Genomic DNA, 14,166 nt, shown 5'->3' on the forward strand with positions numbered 1-14,166 from the left:
ACTCCCCGCTGAGCAGTGTGCCTGATGTGGGGCTTGATCCCAGGACCTGGGATCATGACCTGAGCCAAAGGCAGACACTCAGACACTTAACCGATTGAGCTACTCAGAATCAGATTCTTTATTTATCCATTCTGAGAATATCTGATTAACACTTATTTGTATTATAGCTATAAATATATTTTCTCTTTACCATATTCTTTTAAAATTTGTTTCCCCCTTTTCTCCTGTTCTTCCTCTCTACATTCTCTTTTCTCTTTTGGTAAGTTGGATATTTGCATTCTGATCCTTTTTTTAAAAATTGTATAGTTGTAAAATAACATACAAATGTGCTATATTTAACAAAGTATATAGTTAATATTTTTCACTTTTGCCAATAGGACCTTTGCATGCTTTAACTCTGCTTCCTCATTTTTCCTGGGTTCCATGTTGTTATTGTCCATTCTTGTCCCTAAATCTATAAACTATATATTGTATTATTTTATAGACAGTACTTTTTCTGGCATGTATTCATGTTTCCCTGTATTTTGCTCATACTGCTTCCTTCTGGTTTTGATTTCCCACTTAAAAATAGCTTATAGTATTTAGAATCTAAGAATGGTAAATTCTCTCAGTCTTTAAAAATAGGAAATATCTTCATTTTGCCCACTTGAGTGACAGGTTTAGATTAGCAGCCATTTTCTCTTGCTCTTTAAAGATATTATTCCATTGTTTTCTAACATGTATCATAACTGATAAATCAACTCTCATTATAAATGTCATTCATATGTGCATAATCTTTTTTACTCTAATTGCTTTTAAAAATTTCCATTTCTCTTTGAAGTTTTAAGTACATGTGTATGTGTGTGTGTGTGTGTGTGTGTGTGTGTGTGTGTTTTGTTATATCTGGGACTAATTGCACTTCCTTATTCCAAGTATTTATGGTTTTCATATATTTTTGAAACCCTTAGCCATAATCTTTGAATGTTACCTTTCTTTTGTTTTCTCTGTTCTCTTCTTCTAGAATTTCTTTGAGATATATATTGGGCTTCCTTGGTCTATGCTCCATGCCTCTTAATCTGTTTTCAATCTCTTTCACTCTGTCCTATATTTTGGGTAATTTCCTTGGATCTGTATACTTTGGTTCACATATTCTCCCTTTAGTTATCAGCTTTCAACCTATCAATTGAGTTTTTAACTTAAGTGGCTATTTTTCATTTCTGGAAGTTCACTTTGAATCTTTTTCAGTTTCAGCTGACCTTCATAGAGTATTCTTTTATTACACTTTCTTTTTTTTTTTTTTTTTAAGATGTATTGTTTTAAACCTACTTGTTTTGTGGTCTCTTTCAGATTATTTTATTATCTCAAAGTCTTGAAGGGGGCTACTCTTCCTATTTTGACTCTACCTACTTTTTCTCATGGTAAATCATATGCTGTATGATTTGTAGCTTTTGATTGTACACTTCAACTCTGGTTTTTTAAAGATTTTATTTATTTGAGAAAGAGATAGCATGACTAGGGGGGTGGTGTCAGGGAGAGGCAGAGGGAGAGGGGGAAGCAGGTTCCCTAGTGAGCAGGGAGCCTGATGTGGGGTTCCATCCCAGGACCCTGAGGTCATGAACTGAGCTGAAGGCAGATGCTTAACTGACCAAGGCACTCAGGCACTCCCAGCTGTGGTTGTTGTTTAAGGGTAAGTTTCTGTGCTCTTGATCTTAGAAATGTCCAAATTTAGTATATTTGTGTTAGCTTCTCCTAGGTACCCCAGAGTTTTTATTGGTCTTTAACTAGATCTTACCCTAATCTTGTCGTGGGATTTCATAATAATTCAAGAAGCATAATTCAGATTTTAAACCCATGTGTGGGGAAGAATTAGAGACACTATTTTTTAAAAGATTTATTTGTTTATTTTAGAGAGAGAAAGAGCAGAGGTAGGGACAGAGGTAAAAGGAGAGAGAATCTCAAGCGGACTCTGTGCTAAGCCTGGAGCCTGATGCTGGGCTGAGTCTCACGACCCTAAAATCACAACCTGAACTGAACCAAGAGTTGGATGCTTAATCAACTGTGCCACCCAGGCGCCCTGAGATACTATTTCTTTCTCTTTTTTTTTGTAAAGATTTTATTTATTATTCATGAGAGACATAGAGAGAGGCAGAGACATAGGCAGAGGGAGAAGCAGGCTTCCTGTGGGTAGCCTGATATGGGACTTGATCCCAGGATCACGACCTGAGCCAAAGGCAGACACTCAACCCCTGAGCCACCCAGGTATCCTGAGATACTATTTCTTGTGGCATTTTTTTTTTGTTTTGTTTTTACTTTCCTAGATCAATAGGTAGAGTTTTATTACTTCCTTTCCCTAGAATGGAGTTGTTTCAGCATACCAGGTTTATGCAACACATTCAGTTTCAGCACCACATTTCAAGTGAGTCCAAGGCTGCATGTCTTGAAACTCTGAGTATTAAGCCCAGAGTACTTAACAATAAGTTTATAATAAATATCTCCCTGATCTAGCATGGTGCTTACTGACAAGGACACATCTGTCTTTAAGTTTTTTCTTCATTCCTGGTGTCTGAGAACTTAACTTCTTTCTTTAGAGCACACTCATATATTTTAAAATTATTTTAAAACATTTTATGCAGCAATTGTGTGTTTATAACTGGATGAGACTGTAGTTTTCTTTAGCTCAGTATATCCGTGTAGGAAAACTGTAAAATGAAAGAGTCTACCAATATTAGGATTGGTAAATTGGTTTCGGAATGTATGCTATTACCTGATAATTGGTAGTGGTCATCTAGAGCATTGAGTCACCTGTGATGTGAAACCAATTGGGAACAGTAACAAACGTTCTGGTCAATTTGTCTTATCTTAAGAAGGTTTGAGATGGTGAGTATTAACATGCATGTCTTGCATTTACTCACAAGAGTCAAATAATTTCTAAGTATTTTATAGCATTAAGGTTCTATGATATCTTAGTGTATAAGTGTGTATCTTTTAAATCTTTGATTAATTTTTAAAAATCAATGAAATATTCTTGATATTTTTAGTTAAAAAATGATTGAGAACATTCTATGATTTTACTATATAGTGTCTTTGTCTTTACAAATATTACCTGCTCAGGTCTTTTTCTATACACAACCCACCAACATAAAGACATTTCAAGAAACAAAAAACATGAAGATACGAATATCCGCAAACAAAAACCAAGTAATTCAAGCATACGATCTTGTCTTTTGTTCAAAGAAGTATGCAAGGGATCCCTGGGTGGCGCAGCGGTTTGGTGCCTGCCTTTGGCCCAGGGCGTGATCCTGGAGACCCGGGATCGAATCCCACGTCGGGCTCCCGGTGCATGGAGCCTGCTTCTCCCTCTGCCTGTGTCTCTGCCTCTCTCTCTCTCTCTCTGACTATCATAAATAAATAAAAATTAAAAAAAAAAAAAAGAAGTATGCAAGTTCCTCCAGCACGTCTCACAAGTGAACCACCAAAACCTGGACTTTCATGGCTTCTTTTGTCATTTTTAAATATGCCAGCCTTCTTTGCCCTACTGTTTTTTCCCTTTCAATTCGTCAGACTCTCATGGTTTCCTCTAGTACATTTTACACAAATGTATTACTCAGACCACTGTTGCAAATGAATCAGAATCAACTTCCTGTTTCTGAATAATTCTGTACAGAAGTACCAGGAAGAAGGGTGTGGCACAAAGTAGCCCATATCCTGCATTTCAAAGGGTGTAATAAAACTGCTCTTTTTTCTTCCCTTAAGATTTATTACCTGTATACCATCATCATTCATCATATAATAAGTATCCATTGGACACCTGGAAGAATAGTTGCTATGGCAAATCTCTTCATTTGAAGATTAATACTTGAAAGCATTTTTTTATGGCTTGATAGGAAAAGGGGAAATAGATGAGTAAGGAAGAGGAAAGAGAGTTGGGAAATCTTTCTAATCTTGTTTTCCAGGTTTGTATGAATCAAAGCATTTCATATTGGGAACTCATTTGTTTAATAGTGTACTAGCTAGTTTTTGGCTTCATCAGACTCAGACAGGACTAGTGGTACACTGACAGATGTTTACAATGTCTCTTTGTAACATTCATCTATTTTTTTTAAAAGATTTTGTTTTTATTTATTCATGAGAGACACACAGAGAGAGCGAGGCAGAGACAGGCAGAGGGGGAAGCAGGCTCCATGCAGAGAGCCCGATGAAGGACTCAATCCCAGAATCCCGGGATTACGCCCTGAGCCGAAGGCAGATGCTCAACCTCTGAGCTACCCAGGCATCTCGCATTCATCTATTATTGAGCTACTTTCCATCCATGCTCAACTTCATGATAGCAATATGATGTTACTGAACATGAAGTTTGGAAAAGATGCATAAAGTCCATTCTCATGAGCTTGTAAAAACTGGCTTGTAAAAACTGGCACTCCAGTGGATAGAACACAGACTTTTAGAGAAAAGGGATTTTATGTAACCTATTATATGTAAGTGTAATAAATTTGATACATGGTCCTTATTATTTTTTTTTAAATTTTTTTATTTTTTTATTTATTTATGAGAGAGAGAGAGAGAGAGAGAGGCAGAGACACAGGCAGAGGGAGAAGCAGGCTCCATGCAGGGAGCCCGATGTGGGATTCAATCCCGGGTCTCCAGGATTGCGCCCTGGGCCAAAGGCAGGCGCCAAACCGCTGTGCCACCCAGGGATCCCCACATGGTCCTTATTAAAAGTTGGTTATTTAAGACCTTAAAGTTTCTCTACCAAACAAAGTATCAATTTCTAGCAATTTATAGTGATAAAAGTAAAGACTATGATATAGAAGAAATTAAATAGATGGATATATCCAAACCCTATCATTAGCCTTTAGTTGTTTTTGTATTATATCAAATTTTTACTTAAAACATCAAACAGCAAAAGAAAGCATATCACCTTTTCCTGTTTTTATCATCCATAGCAATGCCTAAAAGTCACACATAATCCACAATTTGAAAAATAAGCACTTACTAAAGCAAATCTGCAAAAAAAAACTTGGAAAAAAATGTAAAATAATTTATTTCAGGGATGCCTGGGTGGCTCAGCAGTTGAGTGCCTACCTTCAGCTCAGGGCATGATCCTGGAGTCTGGGGATCGAGTCCCACGTTGGGCTCCCTGCATGGAGCCTGTTTCTCCCTTTGCCTGTGTCTCTGCTTTTCTCTCCATGTCTTTCATGAATAAATAAAAATTTTTTAAAAAAATTATTTCATTGGGGAAAATAAGTATATTTGATCCCATTTGTGCATAATATAATTTGTTCCAAAAGTTCAAATAATATAGGTTAATTTCATTCATTCATTTGACAGTATTTTTTGAGGGCCTACTATGTGCTAGGTGCTATTCAAGATACTAGGACACAGAAGTGAACAGAACAGACATGTGGTTTACATCTTTACCCTCATGTGGTTTACATTAGGAGGAGAAAACAATAAAAAAAAAATCAGTAAGCAAAAAATATAATATGAAAAATTGGGATCATTGCTATGGAGATAAAGTAAGGTAGAGAAATATTATTAATTTAAGATTAAAATTGAAAATGGGTAAATAGAGAAATTGCTGCCCCCATAAGGAGAAATCACCCAAGGTTTTGACCTTTACCTTGTCTTAGTCTATGAGGAACTCTACTGACCATGTCCCCAAAGCTAGTTCTGAAAAACGGTAAATTTCTAAAGCCCTTGAGCAGGGATTTCTTTAATCTGAAACTATAGAAGAAAGAAAACACATCTAATGATGTATTTAAGAGATAGAGCCTGTAAGGGGACATACTATAATGAGATGGGAGAGAAGTTTTCTTTGTCTTCACTGAGAAAGTCCCGGGGAGGAGAAGGTCCACAGTAACAAAGGAGAGAAAAAGTCTATATTTTCCCTTGGTTTCTTATTTTTTTGTTAATTTAAGAAATAAAAAGGTTAAACATAGAAGATTTTGTGTCAAGGTTTTGAGATAATAAATTCAAAATCACTCTTTAAAGTTAAGACATATTGCTACTAACTGTGAAGAGCATCTTCCACTTATAAAAAACTTCAGAGATTTCCAGTATAACTACTATAGAGAGTCAAAACAGCAGAGGAAGGGCATGAGTACACATAAAATAGAGAAATGGGCAGAAAGCTTGGCAATATTTTGGTGAAATGTGATTACTATAACCTCTTTAAACCTACTTCTATACTTAAAAATCATTGAAGATGGAAAGTTACTACATTTATAAAGTTTACTTAATTTCAATTATATAATATGTCATGAATAGGCAAAATAAAACATATGTTTCAATGACTGAGTCCTGTCTTTTGGTTTTGAATGCAAGAGCTTTAGTATCACCTCCACAGGCTGGTAAATGCTAAGATGGGGGTGGAGTGGATATTTGTCAAAATTCAGGATATGGCAAAGGGGATGGATTTGATCTTGGTAATTCAGGGCCTGGGAATTCAAGTTGACCTCAGAGTGTGTGCTTGGGCAAATTTTATTTAAATAAATGAGAAATTGGCACATGAGATTTAGAAAGGGTTTAAGCTTGCCTCATATGCAGTCTATGGAGAGGGAGAATCCAATTTGATAACAACGTTCAAGAGAGAAAATTTTACCAAAAAAATCACAAAGGGCCTTTTGCTCTCTAAAAAGAGTTCTTTTGGCAAAGTGCCTGCTTTCACATAAGACTCCTGCTTAGATGTTTTCTTTATACAATTTACATTTTCTGCTCCCTCCCCCCTATTTCACAAGTTTAACTTAAAAGCGCTTCTACAGCATTATTTATATTTTATCTTATTCTCATTATGGCAGGTCCTAAAATAAAATATACAAATGTTTCTTGGTTTTGCATTTATTTTTTTAATACTGCAGAATGCTGAATACTGTGGATGTGGTCATACATGAAAAATTCCGTGAAAGGAGAAACATTGCAAATACACAGGAATTTTGAAAGATGCACTGGTGATATTTGTAAATTATTAATTTTAGATGTTTTATGATAAAATACATCAACTGCTATTAAATTATATGCTCCCTTCTATAAATTGCTTTAAAGAAGAGAAAAACTGAGATAACCCCTAAGATCACAGATATCTAACCAAAAACTTGCTGTAATTTGCATGGTTACACTTTATCTCAGAATTCTCAGTAAAATAAGTAAAGAAATCAATAGTTCCCTAATTGGTGGAAACTCTTGGTGTGGTTGTATAAAGTTCATTACTGTTCAGACATTTAATAAGCAAATGTCCTCTCAGCAACTCCAAATGGCTTCAGTTCCTATTGAACACAATTCTCTTTTCAAACCATTGATGTGAAATGATTCTATTGACACTAGCTATTGAAGAAAACCTTTAGTTGGAGGGAACTATGTCCAACATTTATCTCTATTGGTGGAATTTTTTCATTTTATTTATTCTTCTTTTATTTTTTTACGTGAGAAGGATAAAACAAAGTCAGATCAAACACATCTATAGAACAAAGCAACAGGGCTCACACCAATGTACAGGGATGGGAAGATTCTGCTCTCGTTCGCTCTGAAAAGCCCTGATGCATTTTCCCATACACAGGCGTAACAGTGGATGTCTCTGCCACTTTTGCACAATGCCTAAGAAATGTGTTTCTCACTTAACTTGCAGTTTCCATGCTTTTTTGGAACATATCTCTTGAACTTCTCTTTCTTTCTTAGTTCCTTTTTTTTTTTTAATAGAAGGTAAATTTAGAAATGAGCATGAGTTATAGTCACTTATTAGATGGAGGAGTACCTTTCATTCTTCCAGGTGAGTATTTGAAAAATGGTCTGCAACTAAATTGCTTGGACTGACTGTTTTTATTCCAAGTTAAGTTGTGATACCAATTGAGTAAAGACAGAAAAGTCCTTCTGAGCATGGCAGGTTTCTCTTTCTTATGGTATTTGAAGTCAATGCTTACTACACATCTACCATCCACTGGTCCTTTAATCAGTGTCCAGCCTGAGAATAGCCCCAGGATGATGCCCTAGACCAGGCCATGGGCAGCACCTCTTTGTCCCTCTCACAAGGATGGGACATGATTCCACAGGATTAGCCAACAATTATATGCTCTGAACTGACCAATTCAGTCAATTTACTGTGCAAAGTAAATTGATCCTTCAGAACAAAGGGTTCTGTCAGCAGGGAGCTACCTGAGAAAGCAGCATGCCTATGTAAACAGTTCTGTCCTTGTCCCAGTGTGGAGTGGCCCTGCGCCATATGGTGCCACTATGAACTTATTAGCTGACGGATTAACTGATCTCCGCATTTGGGATCCCCAGTTTCCAGCTGTGAGAATGATTGATGGGCTAACTACTGCTCCAGTCTTGGAAGTTATTTCCTCCATTTAACAGAGTCAAGAAGACAGAAAATTGCCCCCTTTGTAAATGCTAATCTCACCACTCCTTCGAACACCCAACATAGCAATTTATTCAAGGCAAAGTCTTAAAATTGGTATAGTGCACATCAAATGCATACTAATTAGCAATTTCTTTTGAAGGCTCCATCACTTATTAAGGGTCTCCTTTTCCATATGTTCATCATGCCCCACTTCACCCTTTAATTACAAAACAGCACTTTCAACTAATTGTGAGAAGGTATATTGTGTCCGGAATCTGTATTAAACACTATACCTTCTGAGGCCTAATTTAGGGTCACATCGAAGGCAGACAGATAAGCAGGCAAAAAAGCTCACAACTGTCGTCTGCAATTTTAGGCATATTTGGGCGTTGTTCAGAAGGAGCATTTTATCTAAGATGGCAGCTATGACATGCATCCATGGCCATTACAACAAGCACTGGGTAGAAGGAATGGGATTAATCTTAGGTTAATAATTGGGATCTTTTCTAGTTTGAGAGGAACTCACATGAGCCCAAAAGATAGATGATAATATTATTGGCAACCTAGCAAGTTCTTCACCTATAAAGGGGCCACACAATTTTATAAGGCTAATAATTTGTTATTGGATTAAATGCCTAGTTATTAAAGTATATACACCATAATTGCACCATAGAAATGGGAATTTTACAAAATACACCCAAATGGTAGTTAAAATAAATTCTCACCTCTTTTGAAATGTCGATGTTTTCCTTTATTAAAAAGTCGGAGACTTCAAGCTAGTCAGGTAACTCTATCCCTGATCCCAATAAGACTGTCACTTACAGTCTATTATTGTCAATTTTGTTGCATTATTGGATGATAAAGAACTGGTCAGTTCCTTTCTCTGGCCCTTGCTTTCCACAGAGTTTTTTAGACAATTTAGTAGAAATCTCCTCCTCAAAGAAAGAATTGGTAAGAGTTTGGGGTTCTGGTACACTTAGTATGCCAAGTAGGGACTGAACCAAAGAAACCTTTGGATTAGAGATGGGGAAACGGTGGGTAAGTGATCCACATTTTTAAAGAGAAGTTCATTTTTAGAATTGAGGACTTGTAGAGAGTGTCTCCATGGAAGCAAAATCCCACAAAACTCTAGTGAACCTAACATCATCAGATAACAGTAGAACACTATAAATACTCCAAGGAACCAATCAGATACATCTATTTTTAAGACTGCTTTGAGGCCGTTTTCAAAACCATCCCTAAATTTGCAGCTGGTAAAAGTAAGGGATGTGAAGAATGTGAATGGCAAAATACGGATAGTCTCTGGTTTTGTTCTCTAGAAAATAATTGTGAAGTCTCTCCAGTAGTCTCTTTGTTGTTTGCTGTGTTCAGCCACATGTCCTTGTTCAAACCAAAATTACTCCCCTTTATGATGTATAGCCAACACTTTAATTTCCAAGCTCTCAGATTCAGAATTACCTTGCTTCAGGTTGTGCTCAGGCGGATTCCAACTGAGATCTGTCTAGGATTTTGATCCTGGGTTTTTTGTTTTGTTTTGTTTTAGCTGTGTGACCCCAGGTAGATTTTGACCTGTGTCTCTGCTTCCTCGTTTGAGACACATGAGGGGAACATACCTCATCTCAAAGGTTTGAGTTAAATATGATGTGCAGACACGTGAGCACGCTGATGTGATATGGAGCAAATGTGGGGGCTAAAATGTTCCTTTTCTTTTCCTTCCTTTCATTCACCTCATCACTTTGGCAACTTGATTTTATCAATTCTTAGTACCACACTCACCACTTAGGTTCCTTTGGTGGGAAGAGAGCTTGGATATTTCTCTTCCTTAAAGCTAAGTAAGAGCTTAAAGAAACTCACAAAAATAGAAGGAAAATGAAAAATACTATAATATCTTCTTTCAAGCAATACAAAATATACTAAATATTAATGTAGTGTGGGGTCAATCATTTATTTTAAAATGGCTTTCTGAAATTTGGTTGCTCTTTCTTCTAATAAACAGTTGAATTTCCATATTGAGATTGTGATGTGTGCAAAGAGAACAATTCATGCGAATACTGGAGTTAGAGAGACGATCACCATATTTATGAAAAAGTGGTGTCAAAGGAGCTTGAAGAAGTCATCTGTGTAAACCTGGCAAATAATTGCCAGATAAGAATTATCTCAGCTTTTTTTTTTTTTTCTGCCTTTTGTGGGTCTAACAATCTTAGCACGTTTATGTTGAATTGGGATTATATAGACAGCCAAATAGGCTTTCCCAAGTATCTTATAATTCATTAGATAGTTGCTTTAGGTTAGCTTTGGGGGTCTGACATAATAAAGGTTTATGTTATAGAAATATTATAATATTTTAAAAATTAGATTGGACATACCTTTTTGTGGTATGAAGATTATAAACTACAATATGTACTTTGAAATAAAATAGATAAATTTTGTTTCTGATTATCCATGCTAATTTAGAGGTTTACTGAAAATAGTGTATAGCAGATAAATGATTTATATTTGTTTAGAAAATAGAGACTACTATTTTTCTATCAGATTTATCTTATTCTCCCAGCCTTCTCCTTCCCATTTCAGGCAGTTCTTTCTTTCTTTTTTCTTTTTTAAGATTTTATTTATTTATTCACGAGAGACACACAGAGAGACAGGCAGAGACATAGGCAGAGAGAGAAGCAGGCCCTGGGCTGAAGGCAGACGCCCTCCCACTGAGCCACCCAGGCATCCCTTGGACAGTTCTCTTAGGCAAATGTCAGCAAGCCTAAATTCCACCTCTGTATCAAATTATTCAAGAATGATCAGATGTTTAATAGTGATAAAAATGCCACCAGATTTTAAAAAGTTGCTCTTTGTACTTGCTGTTTATTTTTGCCCCTACAATAAACCATGAATGATACATTATTCAGGGTAAAAGAACCACCCCTCCAGTGTCAGTAAAATGTAATCCCTTGGAACACCTCACTCCCAACACTTACCCTGACCAATTTTTGAATTGCTAATGACCTGAGGGGTAAGGACCCTCTTATATACACCAGTGTATGTATCTCTGGTCTTTGAAAAATAGCAAATATTCAGTAAATGTGGTTGAACACAGGAGATAGTCATGGTCTATGAAAAGCACAGCTATTTGTGGTGTCAAATAGGATCCAGGGTGCCCAAGAGCATCTGTCATATACACCAGTCCAACATTAGTCTGGACTATATATTCTAAGTTTTTAAATCATAACTTTTAGAGAGTGGAAGCCACAACTCACACCTCTTCTTATCATCTGAAACATCTACCCCACAAATATTGGGTTGCATAATATCACTGATTCTCTATGGGCTTCTTCACAAAATTTTTATCTGATCCTCTGTCACTCCACTTTAATGTGTAAATATGGGTAGGTAGATGGCAGGAGTGGGGTGGGTAAATAGGTAATCAGATGAGGAACCCTTCCCTCCAAAGACTGATTGAACTTGGAAATTTTGTTGATGAGTGTATATCAATTCATTTGATATTATAAAAAGGAACAGAAGCTCTGAGATTAGCTTAGTTTTATCTCTTATTAGTTCACAAAAGTTATACTTCACATTTTCTAAAGGTACACATTTGGAACCAGCATTAACTCTTTAGTTTTGCAAGATTTTTTCAAGTACTTGAGACTTTGAATTTTAAGTTCAAATGTTGCTACTGCATTTTGTTTGCTTTATGTCACAAATATCCTCAAGGTTAAAGTGTTATGTTAAATGACATATGTATTTACAGTATAGAATGTAGAGTAGCTAGGTCAACATCAGAGATTACTCAGTATTAAAAACTGTTACAAGTTTATATACTGAAGTTTTCTTGAAAGAAGAGAATCAGTGTCAGTATTACTTTGTATTTCCTATAAATATATCAGCCATATCTGGGGAAAGGATGCCAGACAATGGCCATGAGAGAATTAAATGTTTACCTCATATATGCCATAATGTGGATAATATACAGATACACAACAAGCAGTTGACCGAATCTATAATTCCTCCTCAACCACAAATATGGAAATGCTTTATTAAGCAGGGTGAACAGTACTGTGTTGTTGGCACTTGGCATTATTTTCATAACAAAAAAATAAGTGGTCTCTAAGAATTGCCAAATCAGAAGGGTGCCTCAATTTATCAATAAATACACTATCAGTGAAAAAGGTTACATAAGGGATGAAACATATATAAGAGTCCAGCATTTTAAATTTGGTGCAAAAATTTAAATTTACTGCTAAAATTTCTGAAAATGAATGCAAAATTGCTTAAGGAAGTGATTAGTACTATTAGAAGTATACTAGAAACTATTCCAATGCTCAGGAGTGGATGAAAACCAGCATTTCTAACTAGACATTTTATAGATAGTTTTGTCTTCTCTTTTGAAAGAACATTGCACTTCTTCTCCCCTTTCAAATATTTGTTATGACAGTAATCCCCATTCAAATGAATAGAGATATTTTTCATTCATTTGGATCAAAACCAGTATTGAAACATTTTTAGACTAACTCTGTGCACATTTCTTTTAGACTAGAGATTGAGGAAAGAAGCATGAAAATTGTATACTTTTATTTTTTATTCAGAACTGTCTTGAAAGACTTCAAATACTTTTTTTTTCCCTTTTACATAATGGCAGCTGGACTAACAGCCCATATGCCAAGTCAAAATCTGTAGCAATTTGAAATGACTGAGATTTTAAACCTCAGAAATGACTGTTTATAATGGAAACTCAGACATAATAGTCCATGATGGAAATTCAGTCACCATAGTCAGGAGGATGGTGGTGCTGCAATAAGGAAATGTAATTAAATTGTCTATATCAGGAAGATAGTTGACTAATCATTCTTAGGGAGCCTTATGTGCTATCGTTTTTAAAATTAATTCTATTCTTAATCATGCTTAGGTATTTTATTTTCAGCTATAACTTTGTGCTGATCAAACTTGCTTCTGATTTCTCTTAATTACTAGTGCTGTAAAGATGTTGCATCTTTTCCAAGCTTCCTTATAACTGACTTTCAAATCAATTGAGGCATCTCAAAAGCATTTCTAAAATACCAGATGCTCTGTCAGCTGCACAGAACAATGTGCTAATAATTATATTTCTCTGTCTTACAGCAGATCAAAGGCAGAGATGAGGTGACATACACCTAAGATATTCAAACTCTGGCTTGAAGGTCAATTGGATCTGCCGACATATGTTGCTGATTTTGTAACATGAAAGCAGACTAAAAAGAACAGATCAGTGAAATGAATGTACTCCGTATTCTTAATTTCAGTCCAATCCAAATGTTTACAGAATAGTTTGAGGAGATTTGCGGTTTCTTGTTATCAGTCTTATTAAAGCTTGGCAAACCTTTAATAACAAGTCTATCAACAACCCACCAGGGATTTGATTTTAGTCTTAGAGAGCTTGAATTTTTATGTTTGTTGAACAATTTTTAATTGGATGCACCAAGACCTTTCCTGATCAGTTGCCCACATTGCTTCATGGAAGTGTAGCCTGCAAACTCAGCTTGAAAAGGCAATGGCAGCTGGGGAGAAATAACACTTTGTGTAAGCCGAGAAGAGGGCAGGCAGACAGGCAAGTGGCAAGATTCCTTTCAAAGTAGCTTTAACATGAGTGCTTTAAGCTGTACAGAAAAAGTAAACTTGACTAATCACTACCTTGCATTTGTGTTATGTTTCTGTGGTTTAACTTAAAACATTGGAACATGGAGACAAGTGTCATTCAAAAGCTAGAGCACCTCAGCCTAACCATAACTGAGGGCCAGATTCGTGTCTGTCAACTACACAGCATGTTGGAAACTGCACATTAGAAAAAAGAGAAGAACAATATGGCAGCAGTTTTCCCTCTACAGTGAATT

Source organism: Canis aureus, chromosome 2 (genome assembly GCF_053574225.1).
Source record: "Canis aureus isolate CA01 chromosome 2, VMU_Caureus_v.1.0, whole genome shotgun sequence".
Classification (NCBI taxonomy): Eukaryota; Metazoa; Chordata; class Mammalia; order Carnivora; family Canidae; genus Canis; species Canis aureus.